Source organism: Ranitomeya variabilis, chromosome 2 (assembly GCF_051348905.1).
Source record: "Ranitomeya variabilis isolate aRanVar5 chromosome 2, aRanVar5.hap1, whole genome shotgun sequence".
NCBI lineage: Eukaryota > Metazoa > Chordata > Amphibia > Anura > Dendrobatidae > Ranitomeya > Ranitomeya variabilis.
The window spans coordinates 1,092,588,100-1,092,612,434 of record NC_135233.1 but is presented as its reverse complement, the minus strand read 5'-3'; the positions used below and the strand labels follow the sequence as shown (position 1 = coordinate 1,092,612,434).

Genomic DNA, 24,335 nt, shown 5'->3' with positions numbered 1-24,335 from the left:
GTGTCCTCTCCTGGCCGCCGGCTTCTTCCTTCGGTAAGAAAATGGCGGGCGCATGCGCAGTGCGCCCACCATGATCTGCCCTCCGGCAGCTAGAGGAGTTGGGGCTAAATTTAGGGTTAGGGTTAGGGCTAGGGCTAGGGTTGGGGCTAAATTTAGGGTTAGGGCTAGGGTTAGGGCTAGGGTTGGGGCTAAATTTAGGGTTAGGGTTGGGGCTAAAGTTAGGGTTGGGGCTAAAGTTAGGGCTAGGGTTGGGGCTAAAGTTAGGACTAGGGTAGCAGCTAAAGTTAGGGTTAGAGTTGGGATTAGGGTTAGGGTTTGGATTAGGGTTGGCATTAGGGTTACGTTTGGGATTAGGGTTAGGTTTGGGATTAGGGTTAATGTTAGGGTTGGGATTAGGGGTGTATTGGGATTAGGGTTAGGTTTGAGGTTAGGGTTGAGATTAGGATTAGGGGTGTGTTGGATTTAGGGTTCTGATTAGGGTTATGGTTGTTTTAGGGTTAGGGTTGTGATTATTGTTAGGGTTGTGATTAGGTTTATGGATCGGGTTGGCATTAGGGTTAGGGGTGTGTTAGGGTTAGGGTTGGAGTTAGAATTGGGAGGTTTCCACTGTTTAGGTACATCAGGGGGTCTCTAAACGCCACAGCCAATTTTGCGCTCAAAAAGTCAAATGGTGCTCCCTCCCTTCCGAGCTCTGCCGTGCGCCCAAACAGTGGTTTACCCCCACATATGGGGTATCAGTGTACTCGGAATAATTTGGACAACAACTTTTGGGGTCCAATTTCTCCTGTTACCTTTGTGAAAATAAAAACTTGGGGGCTAAAAAAATCTTTTTTGTGGAAAAAATAAATAAATTTTATTTTCACAACTCTGCATTATAAACTTCTGTGAAGCACGTGGGCATTCAAAGTTGTCACCACACATCTAGATAAGTTCCTTGGGGGGTCTAGTTTCCAAAATGGGGTCACTTGTGGGGGGTTTCTACTGTTTAGGTACATCAGGGGCTCTGCAAACGCAACATAATGCCCGCAGACCATTCTATCAAAGTCTGCATTCCAAAACGGCGCTCCTTCCCTTCCGAGCTCTGCCATGCGCCCAAACAGTGGTCTCCCCCACACATGGGGTATCAGTGTACTCAGGACAAATTGGACAACAACTTTTGGGGTCCAATTTCTCTGGTTACCCTTGTCAAAATAAAAATTTGGGGGCTAAAAAATCTTTTTTGTGGAAATGTTTTTATTTTTTATGTTCACGACTCTGCATTATAAACTTCTGTGAAGCACTTGGGCATTCAAAGTTCTCACAACACATCTAGATAAGTTCCTTGGGGGGTCTAGTTTCCAAAATGGGGTCACTTGGGGGGGTTTCTACTGTTTGGGTACATCGGGGGCTCTGCAAACGCAACATAATGCCCGCAGACCATTCTATCAAAGTCTGCATTCCAAAACGGCGCTCCTTCCCTTTTGAGCTCTGCCGTGCACCCAAACAGTGGTCCCCCCACACATGGGGTATCAGTGTACTCAGGACAAATTGGACAACAACTTTTGGGGTCCAATTTCTCTTGTACCCCTGTGAAAATAAAAACTTGGGGGCTAAAAAATCTTTTTTATGGAAAAAAAAAAATCTTTTATTTTCACGACTCTGCATTATAAACTCCTGTGAAGCACTTGGGCATTCAAAGTTCTCACCACACATCTAGATAAATTCCGTGGGGGGTCTAGTTTCCAAAATGGGGTCACTTGTGGGGGGTTTCTACTGTTTAGGTACATCAGGGGCTCTGCAAACGCAAAATGACGCCCGCAGACCATTCTATCAAAGTCTGCATTCCAAAACAGCGCTTCTTCCCTTCCGAGCTCTGCCATGCGCCCAACCAGTGGTTTACCCCCACATATGGGGTATCAGCCTACTCAGCATAAATTGCACAATAACTTTTGTGGTCCAATTTCTCCTGTTACCCTAGTGAAAGTAAAAATTTGGGGGCGAAAAGATCATTTTTGTGGAAAAAATATGATTTTTTTTATTTTCATAGCTCTACATTATAAACTTCTGTGAAGCAGTTGGGGATTCATAGTACTCATCACACATCTAGATAAGCTCTTTGGGGGGTCTAGTTTCCAAAATGGGGTCACTTGTGGGGGGTTTCTACTGTTTAGGTACATCAGGAGCTCTGCAAATGCAACATGATGCCCGCAGACTATCCCATCAAAGTCTGCATTCCAAGCGGCGCTCCTTCCCTTCCGAGCCCCGATGGGTGCCCAAACAGTGTCCCCCCACATATGAGGTATCAGCGTACTCAGGACAAACTGGTCAACAGATTTTGGGGTCCAATGTCTCCTGTTACCCTTGAGAAAATAAAAAATTGCAGGCTAAAAAATCATTTTTGAGGAAAAAAAAAGGATTTTTTTATTTTCACGCTCTACTTTATAAATTTCTGGGAAGCACTTGGGGGTTTAAAGTGCTCACCACACATCTAGATAAGTTCCTTAAGGGGTCTAGTTTCCAAAATGGTGTCACTTGTGGGGGGTTTCCACTGTTTAGGCACATCACGGGCTCTCCAAACGCGACATGGCGTCCGATCTCAATTCCAGCCAATTTTACATTGAAAAAGTAAAACGGCACTCCTTCTCTTCCAAGCTCTGCGGTGCGCCCAAACAGTGGTTTACCCCCACATATGGGGTATCGGCGTACTCAGGAGAAATAGCACAACAACTTTTGTGGTCTAATTTCTCCTGATACCCTTGTGAAAATAAGAATTTGTGGGCGAAAAGATCATTTTTGTGTAAACAAATGCGATTTTTTATTTTCACGGCTCTACTTTATAAACTTCTGTGAAGCACATGGGGGCGCAAAGTGCTCACCACAGATCTATATAAGTTCCTTAAGGGGTCTAGTTTCCAAAATGGTGTCACTTGTGGAGCGTTTCCACTGTTTAGGCACATCAGGGGCTCTCTAAACGTGACATGGCATCCGATCTCAATTCCAGCCAATTCTGCATTGAAAAAGTCAAACGGCGCTCCTGGCGCTCCTTCTCTTCCAAGCTCTGCGGTGCGCCCAAACAGTGGTTTACCCCCACATATGGGGTGTCGGCATATTCAGGAGAAATTGCACAACAACATTTATGGTTACATTTCTGTTTTTACACTTGTGAAAAAAAAAATGGTTCTGAAGTAAAATGTTTGAAAAAAAAAGTTAAATGTTCTATTTTACCTTCCACATTGTTTCAGTTCCTGTGAAGCACGTAAAGGGTTAATAAACTTCTTGAATGTGGTTTTGAGCACCTTGAGGGGTGCAGTTTTTAGAATGGTGTCACACTTGGTTATTTTCTATCATATAGACCCCTCAAAATGACTTCAAATGAGATGTGGTCCCTAAAAAAAAAATGGTGTTGTAAAAATGAGAAATTGCTGGTCAACTTTTAACCCTTATAACTCCCTGACAAAAAAAATGTTGTTTCCAAAATTGTGCTGATGTAAAGTAGACATGTGGGAAATGTTACTTATTAACTATTTTTGGTGACATATCTCTCTGATTTAAGGGCATAAAAATACAAAGTTTGAAAATTGCAAAATTTTAAAAATTTTCACCATATTTCCGTTTTTTTCATAAATAATCGCAAGTAATATCGAAGAAATGTTACCACTAACATGAAGTACAATATGTCACGAAAAAACAATCTCAGAAACAGCGGCATCCGATAAAGCGTTCCAGAGTTATAACCTCTTAAAGTGACACTGGTCAGAATTGTAAAAATTGGCTTGGTCATTAAGTACCAAATTGGCTCTGTCACTAAGGGGTTAAACTTGGGGTCATTCAGTTTGGAAAAGTGAAGGTTTAGGGGCGATCTTATTACAATGTACAAATATACAGTATGAGGGACAGTACAGATCTGAACAATGAGCTTTTTACACCAAGGCCTGCGACAGTGACAAGGGCACATGGTTTCCCATGTCCTCTACATCTAGAGGAAAAAAGGTGTAATCATAATCACAGTGATTCTTTACTGTAAAATCAGTGAGAGAATAGATACTATGCTGTAGAGCAGTGAGACTGGATTATTTACTGCAAGAGCAGTGAGACTATGGATTCTTTACTGTAAGAGCAGTGAGACTATGGATTCTTTACTGCAAGAGCAGTGAGACTATGGATTCTTTACTGTAAGAGCAGTGAGACTATGGATTCTTTACTATAAGAGCAGTGAGACTATGGATTCTTTACTGTATGAGCAATGAGACTATGGATTCTTTACTGCAAGAGCAGTGAGAGTATGGATTCCATACTGTAAGAGCAGTGAGACTATGGATTCTTTACTGTAAGAGCAGTGATACTATGGATTCTTTACTGTAAGAGCAGGGTGACTATGGATTCTTTACTGCAAGAGCAGAGAGACTATGGATTCTTTACTGTAAGAGCGGTGAGACTATGGATTCTTTACTGCAAGAGCAGTGAGACTATGGATTCTTTACTGCAAGAGCAGTGAGACTATGGATTCTTTACTGCAAGAGCAGTGAGACTATGTATTCTTTACAGTAAGAGCAGTGAGACTATGGATTCTTTACTGTAAGAGCAGGGCGACTATGGATTCTTTACTGCAAGAGCAGTGAGACTATTGATTGTTTACTGTAAGAGCAGTGAGACTATGGATTCTTTACTGCAAGAGCAGTGAGACTATGGATTCTTTACTGTAAGAGCAGTGAGATTATGGATTCTTTACCGTAAGAGCAGGGCGACTATGGATTCTTTACCGCAAGAGCAGTGAGACTATTGATTGTTTACTGTAAGAGCAGTGAGACTATGGATTCTTTACTGTAAGAGCAGTGAGACTATGGATTCTTTACTGTAAGAGCAGTGAGACTATGGATTCTTTACTGTAAGAGCAGTGAGACTTTGGATTCTTTACTGCAAGAGCAGGGAGACTATGGATTCTTTACTGCAAGAGCAGTGAGACTATGGATTCTTTACTGTAAGAGCAGTGAGACTTTGGATTCTTTACTGCAAGAGCAGTGAGACTATTGATTCTTTACTGCAAGAGCAGTGAGACCATGGATTCTTTACTGTAAGAGCAGTGAGACTATGGATTCTTTACTGTAAGAGCAGTGAGACTATGGATTCTTTACTGCAAGAGCAGTGAGACTATTGATTGTTTACTGTAAGAGCAGTGAGACCATGGATTCTTTACTGTAAGAGCAGTGAGTCTATGGATTCTTTACTGCAAGAGCAGTGAGACTATGGATTCTTTCCTGCAAGATCAGTGAGACTATGGATTCTTTACTGTAAGAGCAGTGAGACTATGGATTCTTTACTGCAAGAGCAGTGAGACTATGGATTCTTTACTGCAAGAGCAGTGAGACTATGGATTCCTTACTGTAAGAGCAGTGAGACTATGGATTCTTTACTGTAAGAGCAGTGAGACTATGGATTCTTTACTGTAAGAGCAGTGAGACTATGGATTCTTTACTGTAAGAGCAGTGAGACTATGGATTCTTTACTGCAAGAGCAGTGAGACTATGGATTCTTTACTGCAAGAGCAGTGAGACTATGGATTCTTTACTGCAAGAGCAGTGAGACTATGGATTCTTTACTGTAAGAGCAGGGCGACTATGGATTCTTTACTGCAAGAGCAGTGAGACTATTGATTGTTTACTGTAAGAGCAGTGAGACTATGGATTCTTTACTGTAAGAGCAGTAAGAATATGGATTCTTTACTGCAAGAGCAGTGAGACTATGGATTCTTTACTGCAAGAGCAGTGAGACTATGGATTCTTTACTGTAAGAGCAGTGAGACTATGGATTCTTTATTGTAAGAGCAGTGAGACTATGGATTCTTTACTGTAAGAGCAGGACGACTATGGATTCTTTACTGTAAGAGCAGTGAGACTATTGTTTGTTTACTGTAAGAGCAGCGAGACTATGGATTCTTTACTGCAAGAGCAGTGAGACTATCAATTGTTTACTGTAAAAGCAGTGAGACTATGGATTCTTTACTGTAAGAGCAGTGAGACTATGGATTCTTTACTGTAAGAGCAGTGAGACTATGGATTCTTTACTGTAAGAGCAGTGAGACTATGGATTCTTTACTGTAAGAGCAGTGAGACTATAGATTCTTTACTGTAAGAGCAGGGTGACTATGGATTCTTTACTGCAAGAGCAGTGAGACTATTGTTTGTTTACTGTAAGAGCAGTGAGACTATGGATTCTTTACTGCAAGAGCAGTGAGACTATCAATTGTTTACTGTAAAAGCAGTGAGACTGGATTCTTTACTGTAAGAGCAGTGAGACTATGGATTCTTTACTGTAAGAGCAGTGAGACTATGGATTCTTTACTGTATGAGCAATGAGACTATGGATTCTTTACTGTAAGAGCAGTGAGACTATGGATTCTTTACTGTACGAGCAGTGAGACTATGGATTCTTTACTGCAAGAGCAGTGAGAGTATGAATTCTTTACTGTATGAGCAGTGAGACTATGGATTTTTTACTGTACGAGCAGTGACAATATGGATTCTTTACTGTCAGAGCAGTGACAATATGGATTCTTTACTTTATGAGCAGTGAGACTATGGATTCTTTACTGTAGAGCAGTGAGAATATGGATTCTTTACTGTAGAGCAGGGAGAGTTTGGATTCTTCACTGTAAGAGAAGTGAGGCTATGGATTCTTTACTGTAGAGCAGCGAGACTATGGATTCTTTACTGTAGAGCAGAGAAACAATGGATTCTTTACTGTAGAGCAGTGAGACGATGGATTCTTTACTGCAAGAGCAGTGAGACTATGGATTCTTTACTGTAAGAGCAGTGAGAGTATGGATTCTTTACTGTAAGAGCAGTGAGACTGGATTCTTTACTGTAAGACCAGTGAGACTATGGATTCTTTGCTGTATGAGCAGTGAGACTATGGATTCTTTGCTGTACGAGCACTGACCATGGATTCTTTACTGCAAGAGCAGTGAGACTATGGATTCTTTACTGTAAGAGCAGTGAGACTATGGATTCTTTACTGTAAGAGCAGTGAGAGTATGGATTCTTTTATGTAATATTCCTATGAATCATCATTCTTTCTTTCAACCTTAAAACTATGAAACTTCGTATCTACAGACTGTGTGATCTGCTCTCCTTGAAAACCAGGGCGTTTTTATCCCCCTTCCAAACACTCTGATCGGTTGTGTTCAACCTCATCCTCCTTTCTGCTGCTATCTTTAATACTAAGAAAAGGAAGCGGCTAGCAGCGTGCTATCGGTTCTAGTCAGATTCAGCAGAACAGCCGGCTATGTACAGGAGTTACACAGAATCAACAGCAGCAAAAGTGTAGGAAATTTTGAATGAAGACCATTTATAAAGTTGCTTAATTTTTTATCTAGGAGGTAAATGGACAACGACGAGGAAAAAAGTGTGAATGTGTTCATACCTTAGATGCCTTCCAGACATATGATATGGCTCACATCTCCAGTACATCACAGGTCAGTGTAACCCTGAAAACCTGTTTTGGGGATTTTATTTTAGGATGGGCGCTTGGAATCCATTATCAATTATCAAAGGAACATTTATTATAACCTTAAATATGGACATTGATCAAGAAATTGATGAACTGACAACCTTTAGTGCAGTCCACAAAGAACATTGATTGGTGGATACATTACATGGAAAAACAATGAAGAACAAAGGAGACATGATAAACAGTATCAATATAAGAAAAACACCAGGAAGACGGAAGACAATCTCTCCCCCCACCATCTCCCCTGAGTCAGCCAACATGAATAATCGTCCGTCTCACCGAGCCTTGTTTACTACCCGGGTGATGTACATATAAGATATATCACGCTGCAGGTGGCAAGAGTAACATTTATAGTGAAAAGGGCAAGAAGAGAAGTCATTAATAAGGAAAGAGAACAGCGGATATCTGCGGAGAACCGGGAGCTCCTGTCTGCTGGGCGTAATGAGAACCACAGATACATCCAGAAATGGGAACAGACCAGGGGAACGTCACCGAGAACGGTCAACTACTATATACTGTGCATCACATCACCCTACATGGCTGACAGCTGCATAGATAGGTGTCATCAGTCATTGTACAGGAGGGGGAGGAGGTGAGCTGTGACATCTCCTATTGTGAATGGTGGATCCTGTGTTATCTGCTGTATATAGAGGTGTTATCAGTCATTGCACAGGAGGGGGAGGAGGTGAGCTGTGACATCTCCTATTGTGAACGGTGAATCCTGTGTTACCTGCTGTATATAGAGGTGTTATCAGTCATTGTACAGGAGGAGGTGAGCTGTGACATCACCAATTGTGAATGGTGGATCCTGTGTTATCTACAGTATATAGAGGTGTTATCAGTCATTGTACAGGAGGAGGAGGTGAGCTGTGACATCACCTATTGTGAATGGTGGATCCTGTGTTATCTACTGTATATAGAGGTGTTATCAGTCATTGTACAGGAGGAGGTGAGCTGTGACATCACCAATTGTGAATGGTGGATCCTGTGTTATCTACACTATATAGAGGTGTTATCAGTCATTGTACAGGAGGAGGAGGTGAGCTGTGATATCACCTATTGTGAATGGTGTATCCTGTGTTATCTACTGTATATAGAGGTGTTATCAGTCATTGTACTGGAGGAGGAGGTGAGCTGTGACATCACCTATTGTGAATGGTGGATCCTGTGTTATCTACTGTATATAGAGGTGTTATCGGTCATTGTACAGGAGGAGGTGAGCTGTGACATCAGCAATTGTGAATGGTGGATCCTGTGTTATCTACAGTATATAGAGGTGTTATCAGTCATTGTACAGGAGGAGGAGGTGAGCTGTGACATCACCTATTGTGACTGGTGTATCCTGTGTTATCTACTGTATATAGAGGTGTTATCAGTCATTGTACTGGAGGAGGTGAGCTGTGACATCACCTATTGTGAATGGTGGATCCTGTGTTATCTACTGTATATAGAGGTGTTATCAGTCATTGTACAGGAGGAGGTGAGCTGTGACATCACCAATTGTGAATGGTGGATCCTGTGTTATCTACTGTATATAGAGGTGTTATCAGTCATTGTACTGGAGGAGGAGGTGAGCTGTGACATCACCTATTGTGAATGGTGGATCCTGTGTTATCTACTGTATATAGAGGTGTTATCAGTCATTGTACAGGAGGAGGAGGTGAGCTGTGACATCACCTATTGTGAATGGTGGATCCTGTGTTATCTACTGTATATAGAGGTGTTATCAGTCATTGTACAGGAGGAGGTGAGCTGTGACATCACCTATTGTGAATGGTGGATCCTGTGTTATCTACTGTATATAGAGGTGTTATCAGTCATTGTACTGGAGGAGGAGGTGAGCTGTGACATCACCAATTGTGAATGGTGGATCCTGTGTTATCTACAGTATATAGAGGTGTTATCAGTCATTGTACAGGAGGAGGAGGTGAGCTGTGACATCACCTATTGTGAATGGTGGATCCTGTGTTATCTACTGTATATAGAGGTGTTATCAGTCATTGTACAGGAGGAGGTGAGCTGTGACATCACCTATTGTGAATGGTGGATCCTGTGTTATCTACTGTATATAGAGGTGTTATCAGTCATTGTACAGGAGGAGGAGGTGAGCTGTGACATCACCAATTGTGAATGGTGGATCCTGTGTTATCTACACTATATAGAGGTGTTATCAGTCATTGTACAGGAGGAGGAGGTGAGCTGTGACATCACCTATTGTGACTGGTGTATCCTGTGTTATCTATGTATATAGAGGTGTCATCAGTCATTGTACTGGAGGAGGAGGTGAGCTGTGACATCACCTATTGTGAATGGTGGATCCTGTGTTATCTACTGTATATAGAGGTGTTATCAGTCATTGTACAGGAGCAGAAATTGGTACCCTTTTTAGTCATGTCAGTTAGCGTTTTAGCAATGATAGAAAAATCCTTGATAAATTTCCTATAGTAGTTAGAAAACCCAAGGAACCGCTGAAGTGCTTTTAGGTTATCAGGCCGTTCCCAATGCAGCACAGCTTGCACCTTAGCGGCGTCCATTTTAAAACCAGAAGCAGACACAATATAACCCAAGAAAGGCAACTCTTGAACAGAAAATACACATTTCTCAAGTTTAGCATACAGCTTATTCTCTCTGAGAAGATGTAACACCTGCCTGACATGATCTAAATGAGTATCATGGTCACAAGAATATGTGAGAATGTCATCTAGGTACACAATAACGAATTTCCCCAAAACATGCGAGAACACATCATTAATGAAATGTTGAAACACTGCAGGTGCGTTTGTCAACCCAAATGGCATCACCAAATTTTCAAAATGACCCTCAGGAGTATTAAAAGCCGTCTTCCACTCATCACCTTGATGGACTCTTATGAGATTGTACGCCCCCCTGAGGTCAAGCTTGGTAAACCACTTAGCACCCGCCACCTGGTTGAACAAATCTGGTATTAGTGGCATTGGATATGGATCACGAACCGTAATCTGGTTTAAGTCGCTGAAATCCAGACACGGCCGTAGTCCGCCATCTTTCTTCTTTACGAAGAAGAACCCTGCTGCCACCGGCGAGGATGACGGCCTGATGTGCCCTTTGCTCAAGCTTTCCGCAATGTAATCTTTTAACGCTTGTCTCTCCGGACCGGAGATGTTAAACATCCTTGCTTTAGGCAACTTGGCCCCTGGTTTAAACCTGATAGAACAGTCATAGGGATGATGTGGCGGCAACTCTGAACAACCCTTCTCAGAGAACACATCCACAAAATCCAGAAGTGACTCCGGAACGCTTGAAGTCACCGCAGTCACACATGTGGCCAGGCAATTCTCCTGGCAGAACTCGCTCCACTGAATTATGTCCTGAGTTTTCCAGTCAATCACCGGGTTGTGTGTAGACAACCATGGAAAACCCAAAACCACCTGTGCAGGAAGATTCCTGAGCACCTTACATGTAACCTGTTCGAAATGTAGAACCCAAATGTGAAGTTTTACCTCAGCCACAAACTCAGTAATCTCCCCCTGTGGGAGAGGAGCAGCATTGATGGTGACCACGCGGATAGGATGAGGCAGTTTTTCGACCCTAAAACCGGCTGTGCGCGCAAACTCCTCATCAATGAGATTTGTGGCGGAACCACTATCCACAAAAACAGTGATTGGCTGCTCTCTGCCAGCGATAATAACTTTGGCAGGGAGATGCATTGAGAAACCACCATGGAGGATATGCATAAGCTCAGATTGGTCTCCTCCACACCCTCTGAGCTTAGAAGTTTTCCGCCGTTGCGTTTTTCTTAGACAGCAGAGGACAAATGTTAACAAAATGACCAGTTTTACCACAGTAAAAACAGGCACCCTGCTTCCTGAGTACAGGGGTACGATGCTTAACATGTGACACCCCTGCGATCTGCATAGGCTCCGTGGGTTCACCTGCAGCAACCTCACGGACAACAAGACTCATAGCGGAATCTAGAGAAGCAGGAGTCTCGTACATCAGGAGGGCTTTTTTAACCCTTCCAGAAACCCCATGAATAAACTGACTCCGCAGCGCAGGATCATTCCATTGTGTGTCGACCGCACAACGGCGAAATTCAGAACAGTAATCCTCTGCAACACGCTCCCCCTGGCGAATAGCGCGTATCTTAGATTCTGCTAGAGCCATTCTGTCAGGATCATCGTAAATGTGTCCCAAAGCAGAAAAAAAACTCTCCACTGAGTTAAATGCAGAAGAATCAGATGGCAAAGAAAACGCCCATGCTTGGGGGTCCCCGTTTAGTAATGACAACACCAGGCCCACACGCTGAGCCTCATTACCTGAGGAGATCGGGCGCATATGAAAATATAGTTTGCAAGCTTCACGAAAAGTAACAAATTTACAGCGTTCCCCAGCAAACTTTTCAGGTAAAGGAAACTTAGGCTCAGCAACTCTACCTGTCGCTTCAGCTTGCACATTAGATACTACTAGTCCCTGTTGCTGCACTGCCCCCCTCAACTCAGTGACCTGTAGGGACAGCGCCTCCAACTGGCGGGTTATGGAAGTCATGGGATCCATGGAATTCAAATAATACTGGCCGATTATAATGTCACGGGAGACCTAGGTAGGCAAAAGCTAACAACCCGGGCCCCTGCGATTTCCCTTAGACTAGGGAAACCCTGACTGACCCTCTCCCAGAGTTTACACTGATGATGTGCATGTCTGGGCCTCCATGCTCACTGTGTCTCCTGTTACAACCACTGGCTGAAACCACCGACCACCACCCAGTGAGGAGACCACACCAATACCCACAGTTAGAACAGACAAGGATAACGGAAAATATACACCACGCCGCAGTCACACAGGAATACACTATAAGTGCACAGGGCAAAACAAATACAAATATAGGAAGGAGAAAATATGACAAAGGGAAATACACCACCAGATACGATACTCCTTCTCCTAGACCACCACTCCAGACCGAGATAACCAAGCACAAGACAGAAGCTATAATCGGCGACGCCCAATGTTCAGGAGAACTATTTAAAGGCAGTGGGCGTGACCCAGCTTCCAATCCGAGCACCAGCTAAATTAACCCCGGACCAGCTAGATAGAATCTAGCTGACGCCACTGAGACAATAGTGGACAAAAGCGGAATTACTGCTGTCTGTCGGACGCCCTAGTATGAACAGCGTCCGACATGACAATAGTGGTGTGCCAACATTTTTGGCAGGTGTGAAAAACATGCTGCAAAGTATGAATGTTTAAAAAAATAGCAAAATACAACTGAATGAATTCACAAAAGAGAAATCCAAACCCCATCAATATTTGATGCCTGCCCTTTGCCTTCCTCAGGTCTTCTCGGACACTTGTACACAGGTTATGGAGGATCTCGGCAGGAGATTGTTCCAAACATCTTGGAGACCTGACCCCAGATCTTCGGTGTATGAGGCTTGTGCGGATCCTTCTGTTTCTTCATGTGATCCCAGACAGACGGGATGATGTGAGATCAGGGCTCTGTGGGGACGGATCATCACCCCCAGGACTCCTCATTCTAAATGACATTGGCTGGATGTTGGGGGTCGTTGTCCGTCTGCAGAATAAATTTGGAGCTGATCAGACGCCTCCTGATGATATAACATCATGGATAAGTGTCTGCCTGGATTTCACAGCAATGATGACACCATTAATCATGACCAAATCCACAACTCCATTTGCTGAAATTCCAGCACAGACTTGCAGGAGCCTCCACCGTGCTCCACTGCTCCTGCAGACCCTCATGATTGTGCTGCTCTCTGGGGAACAATCTGCTTCTGTTACAGCTAAACATTTCACATTGTGTCTCCTCAGTCCAGAAATCTGCTGTCATTTTCTGCACTTATCTTGTTTCCACCGTGAGGTTTGTTTTTTTGGCACATTTCTTCTATTAAGTCCTCATCTGGCCAGAAGTCCCCGAACAGTAGGTGGGTGTTAGCTGACCCCACTGGTTGCTGCCAGTCCTGAACTGATGGCACTGCTGGACATCTTCCGATTTTGAAGAGAAGTAACATGATGCATCTATGGTTCTCAATGCTGCCCATTTCTATGTACGTCTTCAAAATATCAGCGCATCTGGAAACCTCAGTCTGCTGTGAAATCTTTGCCCATGGGAGACCTTGCTGATGTATTATAACTACCTTGTGTCTTGTTGCTGCACTCAGTCTTGACAGAGTGTATGACCTGTGACATGAAATTGTCTTCCACAACCTCACCTTGGGAAAGTTTGTCTGTTTCTCACCCAATTTAAGCCTCAAAGAAGCCTTAATCGGTTTCTGTTTCAGTTAGTGTTTCAACCTATGCATGAAAATGATCATTATCACCTGCTTTTTGTAATTGGTCACTCTTACACCCGACTATATTCCTACAAAATCCTCAAAGATCCCTGACTTTATGCAAATGTATCTAGAAGGAGTGATGGAGGAGAGGGGCAGTCATCAAACATTGTTGGGATTTAGATTTCTCTTTTTTTTTTCAATTACTTTGCATTTTACTAGCTTAGCATAAATAATAGGTCATTTTCTGGTGACATATTTCCATTAAGGAGGAGTGTTAAGGGAACAAAGCCGGGGGGGGGGGGGGGGGCGAGGGTCACGCAGATCCCACCACTGTTACCAGTATGTCACAGATGACACCGGGGAGATCACACAGATCCAGATCCCATCGATCCCACCAGTTTGCAAATGGAACGCAACTCCGCTGCCTCCAACCATCAGGACAATTACACAATTGACTGAAGAGTGACGGACGAGGCCCCGGCGGCTTCCACTACTAAGTCAGTTATTGGGGAACTAACAGTGAGCGTATGGTATATACACCTCCGATTCCAATGCATATATACTGTATGTATATCCCTGATACAATCACTGCCAGCTCCACAACAACAAGAAACTACAAGCTGCCACCACCAATAGTTTATACAGTCCAATTGGACACCTTTTACAGTTAGCGTATCGCTTCGTGGGTGCGGTTTACAGAGCAAGAGGAACAGAACTATTAAATGTTATACTGTATATTCAATCCAGAAAGGCAGGAAGTGTTCATAAAAAATACATAAAGATGTTACAAAATGGGAACAAAACAATACGGTATATACAATTACATAACATAAAAAGGAATAACGAAAGAAAAGTACGAAACCTCACGTTGCAAGAATGGCTCTTATCATTAGCACTCCGATTAGGAAAATGGAACACTCTCACAACGAATGTATGACTTCCAGAATGTACGATGTTCAAAGCCCAATTTCATTTTCTCCCCCTTGATGAGCTCATGTGGGGGCTGATTGTGGGATGTCTTGTATCAGCCCTTCAGAATTTTATGCGATACCTAACTTACAGGATATCTCCACCCTTGAAGGTGTCAAGTGGTAGATATTGTCATATTTCATATCTCAATTTTATCTTTCGTCAGGTATAGAATCTACTATATTAAGTTGGAAGGGTTCCAATGATTTGAGTGAATGCGTTCTGTTCGTACCTTCGCTACGACGCCAAAAATCTATCCCCCATAATTATCGGATTGATGCAAAACCCCAAAATTCAAATATAACCACTGGCATCGGCCGGGCTAAGAGAGATCCTTAGATCTAAGGAAGCTTATGTCTCTATGTAAATGAATCCCCATTTTGGAATCTGGTTCCCAGATTAGACCTTCCCTTCTTTTAATTACCTGGTCACTGCAGGAGGCCTCTTCTTCAAAGGAGGTTGGAGTGTCAGCTCTCCTGCAGTTATAATTAGTTTTCTTCCTCCCTATTATAAAGTACCACGGAGGTTGAAGTGTTAGCTCTTCTCCCTTCTGGAGCTTATGGATTTTAATTTTCTTATTTTCCTTTATGACAAGGGGGGTCACATATTTTGTGCATTTGGAGGCAAGTAGGATGTGTGGGTCATTTATGATGGGATTCCAGATATAGAATGGACAGCAGATGGAGTCTTCCTCAGAAGCCCAACACAAAACTTTATTGAGCACAAGTTACAAAGAATGTACAGTGGTCCTCAGTCGGTGTCCACGTCGTCCACAGGTGGGGCGGCATGTATTCACAAGGATCTGTATCTACAGGGTGGAACATGTGGGTGACACCAGGAGGGGACAACAACGGAGGAGGTCGGTCACTTATCACGTACATGGTGATACATCGCTCCTCCATGGCAGACACATCTCGTGTTATATGGGACCACACAAATACAGAATACATATATTTATCAACTGGTGTGAAGACAAAAACTAGAGGGGAAGTTTTCAGAAATCATGGACCCTCCAAAGTCCATCCTGGGTCTGCAGCTGAGAATATCCAAGATCTGTCCTTCTCCTTTACCAGGTGACACACAAAGTGGCTTTCAAAGTCATTAGTCATAGATTCATTGGAGTCCACTGGGAGGAGCCAAGTCTCAAGCACCAAATCAGAGGCACTGTGACCCCTTTCTTCTCTCACCCATTCTATCTTTCTTCTTTACCGTCCCTGATTTTTGGCAACCAAGGAGCATAAGAAAATCGAACAATAATCAGGTAAGTCACAAGGCCAGTGTCCATGTCTAAAACCGCGTCCCTGAGACTTACTTTGGTCACTTTTTTATGGAGAAGGACTTCATTTGTGAAAACTTTTACTGTTTTTTTATAACTTTTTAAAGTTTCTTTAGACTTTGTATTAAATCACCGATTACCTATTCGATAGGTCATAGTCATCCTCCGACTCCTCATACACAGCCCCTCCACTACAGAAGACGCTACTGATCTGCCGCCCAGGAGCTCAGCGGATTCCTGTTCACTAGTGACAAGGACCGTCCTGATGGCACCACCCCTTTAATTCAGTACATTATATGATCCCTTTCAAGTGGGCGATATACAGAGAATGAGAGTGGCCTTTACTGGAAACAAACTGTGTCCCCCTTCAGCACCAATGTCACACATTGAATAGGAATAACTTGTCCCTAATTTTCAGTGAGTTACTTCATATATACATATAAATTATGTACAAAGTGGTGTCAGTGTGTAAATATATTACATTACTTATGTTTCATTGATATACAGTCATATGAAAAAGTTTGGGCACCCCTATTAATCTTAAGCTTAATGTTTTATAAAAACTGTTTTTTTTGCAACAGCTATTTCAGTTTCATATATCTAATAACTGTTGGACACAGTAATGTTTCTGCCTTGAAATGAGGTTTATTGTACTAACAGAAAATGTGCAATCTGCATTCAAACAAAAGTTGACAGGTGCATAAGTATGGGCACCCTTATCATTTTCTTGTTTTAATTACTCCTACCTACTTTTTACTGACTTACTAAAGCACTTTTTTTAGTTTTGTAACCTCATTGAGCTTTGAACTTCATAGCCAGGTGTATGCAATCATGAGAAAAGCTACTTAAAGTGGCCACTTGCAAGTTGTTCTCCTGTTTGAATCTCCTCTGAAGAGTGGCATCATGGGCTCCTCAAAACAACTGTCAAATGATCTGAAAACAAAGATTATTCAACATAGTTGTTCAGGGGAAGGATACAAAAAGCTGTCTCAGAGATTTAACCTGTCAATTTCCACTGTGAGGAACATAGTAAGGAAATGGAAGAACACAGGTACAGTTCTTGTTAAGGCCAGAAGTGGCAGGCCAAGAAAAACATCAGAAAGGCAGAGGAGAAGAATGGTGAGATCAGTCAAGGACAATCCTCAGACCATCTCCAGAGAGCTGCAGCATCAACTTGCTGCAGATGGTGTCACTGTGCATCGGTCAACTATACAACGCACTGTGTTTTTTGCCGCCATGCATAATGCCTTTTTGTATGACCAAACAACTCAATCTTGGTTTCATGAGTCCACAGGACCTTCTTCCAAAAAGAAATTGGCTTCTCCAAATGTGCTTTTGCATACCTCAGCCGCCTCTGTTTGTGGCGTGCTTGCAGAAACGGCTTCTTTCGCATCACTCTCCCATACAGCTTCTCCTTGTGCAAAGTGCGTTGTATAGTTGACCGATGCACAGTGACACCATCTGCAGCAAGTTGATGCTGCAGCTCTCTGGAGGTGGTCTGAGGATTGTCCTTGACTGATCTCACCATTCTTCTTCTCTGCCTTTCTGATGTTTTTCTTGGCCTGCCACTTCTGGCCTTAACAAGAACTGTACCTGTGTTCTTCCATTTCCTTACTATGTTCCTCACAGTGGAAATTGACAGGTTAAATCTCTGAGACAGCTTTTTGTATCCTTCCCCTGAACAACTATGTTGAATAATCTTTGTTTTCAGATAATTTGACAGTTGTTTTGAGGAGCCCATGATGCCACTCTTCAGAGGAGATTCAAACAGGAGAACAACTTGCAATTGGCCACTTTAAGTAGCTTTTCTCATGATTGCATACACCTAGCTATGAAGTTCAAAGCTCAATGAGGTTACAAAACCAAAAAAAGTGCTTTAGTAAGTCAGTAAAAAGTAGGTAGGAGTATTTAAAACAAGAAAATGATAAGGGTGCCCATACTTATGCACCTGTCAAATTTTGTTTGAATGCAGATTGCACATTTTCTGTTAGTACAATAAACCTCATTTCAAGGCAGAAACATTACTGTGTCCAACAGTTATTAGATATATGAAACTGAAATAGCTGTTGTAAAAAAAACAATTTTTATAAAACATTAAGCTTAAGATTAATAGGGGTGCCCAAACTTTTTCATATGACTGTACATCCTGTACTTTACTCCAGAGCTGTACTCACTATTCTGCTGGTGCAGTCACTGTGTACATACATTACATTACTGATCCTGAGTTACATCCTGTATTATACCCCAGAGCTGCACTCACTATTCTGCTGGTGCAGTCACTGTGTACATACATTACATTACTGATCCTGAGTTACATCCTGTATTATACTCCAGAGCTGCACTCACTATTCTGCTGGTGCAGTCACTGTGTACATACATTACATTACTGATCCTGAGTTACATCCTGTATTATACTCCAGAGCTGCACTCACTATTCTGCTGGTGCAGTCACTGTGTACAAACATTACTGATCCTGGGTTACATTCTGTATTATACTCCAGAGCTGCACTCACTATTCTGCTGGTGCAATCACTGTGTACATACATTACTGATCCTGAGTTACATCCTGTATTATACTCCAGAGCTGCACTCACTATTCTGCTGGTGCAGTCACTGTGTACAAACATTACTGATCCTGGGTTACATCCTGTATTATACTCCAGAGCTGCACTCACTATTCTGCTGGTGCCACCAGTTTCTAAATACATGAAATTACCTTTCTACTACAGATTTACTGTATTTACTCCAGAGCTGTATTCGCAAATCTGCTGGATATTAATGGAAACAATCAGCAAGCTTGGGACATAAATGCTTCTAAAAGCCTAGCTGACCTGATTTAACCCCTTGCCACCACACACAATTTTCAGTGAGTGTGGTGGCAAGGGGGTTCAATTTCTTCTCAGTATAACTACAGCTGTCCTGTGAAGGCCTCAGAGGTTTCTTTGAGAACCTTAGAGATCAAACAGCATCATGGAAAGGAGCCCACCAGACTGGTCAGGGATAAAGTTATGGAGAAGAGTAAAGCAGGGTTAGGCTAAAAAATTTAGCCCAAGCTCTGAACATGTCACGGAGAACTGTTCAATCCATCATCCAAAAATGGAAGGCCTATGGCACAACTGCAAACCTACCAAGACATGGCCGTCCACGTAAACGGACATCCCAAGCATGGAGAGCACTAACTAGAGAAGTAACCAAGAGGCCCATGGTCACTTTAAAGGAGCTGCAGAGATCTACAGCTCAGGTAGGAGAATCTGTCCATAGGACAACTGCTAGTCGTATACTCCACAAATCTGCTCTATATGGAATAGTGGAAAGAAGAAGCCACTTTGAAAGCAAGTAATCAGAAGTCCCATTTGAGGTTTACAAAAAGCCATGTAGGGCACGCAGTGACCATGTGGAAGAAGGCTCTCTGGTCAGATGACACCTAAAGAGAACTTTTGGGGCTAAATTAAAATTAACACTGCACATCACCCTGAAAACACCATCCCCACCGTCACACATGGTGGTGCCAGCATCATGCTGTGGGGAGACTTTTCTTCAGCAGTGGCAGGGAAGCTAGTCAGAGGTGATGGGAAGATGGATGGAGCTAAATACAGGGAAATCCTGAAGGAAACCATGTTAGAGGCTGCAAAAGACTTGTCTTTTGGAAGCTGATGGCACCCCCCCCAAGTGCCGAGGAGATTGACAGCAGCATTTAAGGGGTTAAACAGCAGTGATCCAAGCTAGCTCTGTTCGCAGCTTTTTCAGGAGGAGGGGGTTGCTGGCTGGCTCCTGCGCCAGCTCCACACACTCGCCTCTGATATACAACGTACTATTACGTCCTGTGTTGAGAAAACATTAATTCGGGGTGCAGATAGTTATTTTTTCCTTTGTCAGGTCACTGTAAAAAAAATAACACTTCCCAGGATACAAAGCACGAGATAAAGCCGAGAATGCTCTGCAGAATTATGAATGCAGCTCTGGGGTATAATATAAGCTGTAAATGATCTTGATCAGTACCAGATGACTATATGCAAGTATATTACGCTACATTACTCTGTATATGTAATACATATGCCGTAATATGACAACTACCTAGCCCCGCCCACTTGCCATAATTAAAGGGGGCGACTTAAACTCTATAAAAAGACACTGCTCTAAAGGAAAGATCAAAGAAGTAAAGTACAATACTCAAAAACCTTACATGCCGTTATGCTTTATATAACAAACACATGTCCACCATAACCTGAAAAAGAGCCACATAAAAGGGTCTTTCTCAAGGTCAGTGATCACGCGGGGGTCTAGTACCTACCTTGCCTGATTGCTTGGCTACCACCATTAGCTAATGATCTCAGTGTCCATCTTCTTTCCTCTATTTGCCTGTTGGCTCTTTGTCAGGTTATGGTGGACACGTTTTGTTAGGATCATTCCCGTTTGGGATGGATTGTACGAATATTGTGTGTTGCTTATGGTAACAGCATGTATGCACCCTCTAACCTTCATCAGGTATTACATATATATATATATATATATATATATATATATATATATATATATATATATATTTTGTTTTCTCTGCATTTGCCAACATGTGCTAAGGTTTGGAGGACACTGTTTTGTGGCATGTAAGGTTTTTGAGTATTGTACTCATTATTGTATGACCCATACTTCTCTGATCATGGTCCAAGTTGGGACTTTATTAAAATGTTTTTAAATTGTTTTGTATGTGGTGGTTTCCAATAATAAAAAAGTATTTTTGTATTGAATTCTACTTTGGTGATCCCTTTTTTCTGCATATGCTTTTTTCTTTACTTCTTTGATTACTTGTTTGATATGAATTAGGTGATCCCAGTATAAATTATATTAGTGGATGGTGCCCGCTTACACATACAGAGCCTTGCGAAAGTATTCAGCCCCCTGGAACTTTTCAACCTTTTCCCACATATCAGGCTTCAAACATAAAGATACTAAATGTAAATTTTTGGTGAAGAATCAACAACAAGTGGAACACAATTGTGAAGTTGAACGAAATGTATTGGTTATTTTACATTTTTGTGGAAATTCAAAAACTGAAAAGTGGGGCGTGCAATATTATTCGGCCCCTTTACTTTCAGTGCAGAAGTTCATTGTGGATCTCTGAAGGATCCAATGTCGTCCTAAATGCCTAATGATGATAAATATAATCCACCTGTGTGTAATCAAGTCTCCGTATAAATGCACCTGCTCTGTGATAGTCTCAGGGTTCTGTTTGAAGCACAGAGAGCATCATGAAGACCAAGGAACACAACAGGCAGGTCCGTCATACTGTTGTGGAGAAGTTTAAAGCTGGATTTGGATACAAAATGATTTCCAAAACTTTAAACATCCCAAGGAGCACTGTGCAAGCGATCATATTGAAATGGAAGGAGTATTATACCACTGCAAATCTACCAAGACCCGGCCGTCCCTCTAAACTTTCATCTCAAACAAGGAGAAGACTGATCAGAGATGCAGCCAAGATGCCCATGGTCACTCTGGATGAACTGCAGAGATCTACAGCTGAGGTGGGACAGTCTGTCCATAGGACAACAATCAGTCGTACACTGCACAAATCTGGCCTTTATGGAAGAGTGGCAAGAAGAAACCCATTTCTCAAAGATATCCATAAAAAGTTTTGTTTAAAGTTTGCAACAAGCCACCTGGGAGACACCAAACATGTGGAAGAAGGTGCTCTGGTCAGATGGAACCAAAATCTAACTTTTTTTGCAACAATGCCAAACTATATGTTTGGTGTAAAGGCAACACAGCTCATCACCCTGAACACACCATCCCTGTTGTGAATTTGCTTTTTGCTCCCTCTAGTGGTTACTAGTTTTTTGACTCTGGTTTTTCTGTCATTCCTTTTATCCGCACCTGGGTCGTTAGTTAGGGGTGTTGCTATTTAAGCTCCCTGGACCTTCAGTTCAATGCCTGGCAACGTAGTTATCAGAGCTAGTCTGCTGTGCTCTTGTCTACTGATCCTGGTTCCAGTTATATCAGCTAAGTCTGCCTTTTGCTTTTTGCTATTTGTTTTGGTTTTGTATTTTTGTCCAGCTTGTTCCAAAACTATATCCTGACCTTTACTGGAAGCTCTAGGGGGGCTGGTGTTCTCCCCCCGGACCGTTAGACGGTTCGGGGGTTCTTGAATTTCCAGTGTGGATTTTGATAGGGTTTTTGTTGACCATATAAGTTACCTTTCTTTATTCTGCTATCAGTAAGCGGGCCTCTCTGTGCTAAACCTGGTTCATTTCTGTGTTTGTCATTTCCTCTTACCTCACCGTCATTATTTGTGGGGGGCTTCTATCCAGCTTTGGGGTCCCCTTCTCTGGAGGCAAGAAAGGTCTCTTGTTTTCCTCTACTAGGGGTAGCTAGATTATCCGGCTGGAGCGTGTCATCTAGAATCAACGTAGGAATGATCCCCGGCTACTTCTAGTGTTGGCGTTAGGAGTAGATATATGGTCAACCCAGTTACCACTGCCCTATGAGCTGGATTTTTGTATTCTGCAGACTTCCACGTTCCTCTGAGACCCTCGCCATTGGGGTCATAACAGTTTGCCAGGCCAGTATTAAATGTTTAATGCATTGCAGAAGAGGGATTATAAGAAAGAAGATTCTGAGTTTTTTGTTTTTTTTTTCTTCTTCCCCTTTACCTCAGAGTGGCTATGCTTGCTGCAGACATGAATGTCCAGACCTTGATTACAAGTGTGGACCAGCTGGCTACTCGTGTGCAGGGCATACAAGACTATGTTATCAGAAATCCTAGGTCAGAACCTAAAATACCGATTCCTGAACTGTTTTCCGGAGACAGGTTTAAGTTTAGGAATTTCGTGAATAATTGTAAATTGTTTTTGTCCCTGAGACCCTGTTCATCTGGAGATTCTGCTCAGCAAGTAAAAATTGTTATTTCGTTCTTACGGGGCGACCCTCAGGATTGGGCTTTTTCGCTGGCGCCAGGAGATCCGGCATTGGCTGATATTAATGCGTTTTTTCTGGCGCTCGGTTTACTTTATGAGGAACCCAATCTTGAGATTCAGGCAGAGAAAGCCTTGCTGGCTATGTCTCAGGGGCAGGACGAGGCTGAAGTGTATTGCCAAAAATTTCGGAAATGGTCCGTGCTGACACATTGGAACGAGTGTGCACTGGCCGCTAATTTTAGAAATGGCCTTTCTGAAGCCATTAAGAATGTTATGGTGGGTTTTCCCATTCCCACAGGTCTGAATGATACTATGGCACTGGCTATTCAAATTGACCGGCGGTTGCGGGAGCGCAAAACCGCAAATTCCCTCATGGTGTTGTCTGAACAGACACCTAATTCGGTGCAATGTGATAGAAAAACCGCAAATTCCCTCATGGTGTTGTCTGAACAGACACCTGATTTAATGCAATGTGATAGAATCCTGACTAGAAATGAGCGGAAAATTCATAGACGCCGGAATGGCTTGTGCTACTACTGTGGTGATTCTACACATGTTATCTCAGCATGCTCTAAACGTATAGCTAAGGTTGTTAGTCCTGTCACCGTTGGTAATTTGCAACCTAAATTTATTCTGTCTGTAACTTTGATTTGCTCACTGTCGTCTTATCCTGTCATGGCGTTTGTAGATTCAGGTGCTGCCCTGAGTCTTATGGATCTGTCATTTGCTAAGCGCTGTGGTTTTACTCTTGAACCATTAGAAAATCCTATTCCTCTTAGGGGTATTGATGCTACGCCATTGGCAGCAAATAAACCGCAGTATTGGACACAGGTTACCATGTGCATGACTCCTGAACACCGCGAGGTGATACGTTTCCTGGTTTTACATAAAATGCATGATTTGGTTGTTTTAGGGCTGCCATGGTTACAGACCCATAATCCAGTCCTGGACTGGAAGGCTATGTCAGTCTCAAGTTGGGGCTGTCGTGGTATTCATGAGGATTCCCTGCCTGTGTCTATTGCTTCTTCTACGCCTTCGGAAGTTCCGGAGTATTTGTCTGATTATCAGGATGTCTTCAGTGAGTCTGAGTCCAGTGCACTGCCTCCTCATAGGGACTGTGACTGTGCTATAGATTTGATCCCAGGCAGTAAATTTCCTAAGGGAAGACTGTTTAATCTGTCGGTACCTGAACATACCGCTATGCGTTCATATATCAAGGAGTCTCTGGAGAAAGGACATATTCGTCCGTCTTCTTCCCCTCTTGGTGCGGGATTCTTTTTTGTGGCAAAAAAGGACGGATCTTTGAGACCTTGTATTGATTATCGGCTTTTAAATAAGATCACTGTCAAATTTCAGTATCCTTTACCGCTGTTGTCTGACTTGTTTGCCCGGATTAAGGGTGCCAAGTGGTTCACCAAGATAGAC

The 24,335-nt window shown here is 42.7% G+C and overlaps 1 protein-coding gene across 1 annotated transcript in view; it reads right to left on the bottom strand.

Annotated features, from left to right (window-relative positions):
- Nucleotides 1–20,796: 20,796 nt before the first annotated feature.
- EFR3B (EFR3 homolog B) overlaps nucleotides 20,797–24,335 on the bottom strand; it is a 109,409-nt gene continuing 105,870 nt past the window's right edge. Inside the window, exon 25 of the mRNA XM_077291768.1 lies at nucleotides 20,797–21,788. The gene's annotated coding sequence lies outside the window, so the exon portion shown is untranslated. The remainder of the gene's footprint in view (nucleotides 21,789–24,335) is intronic.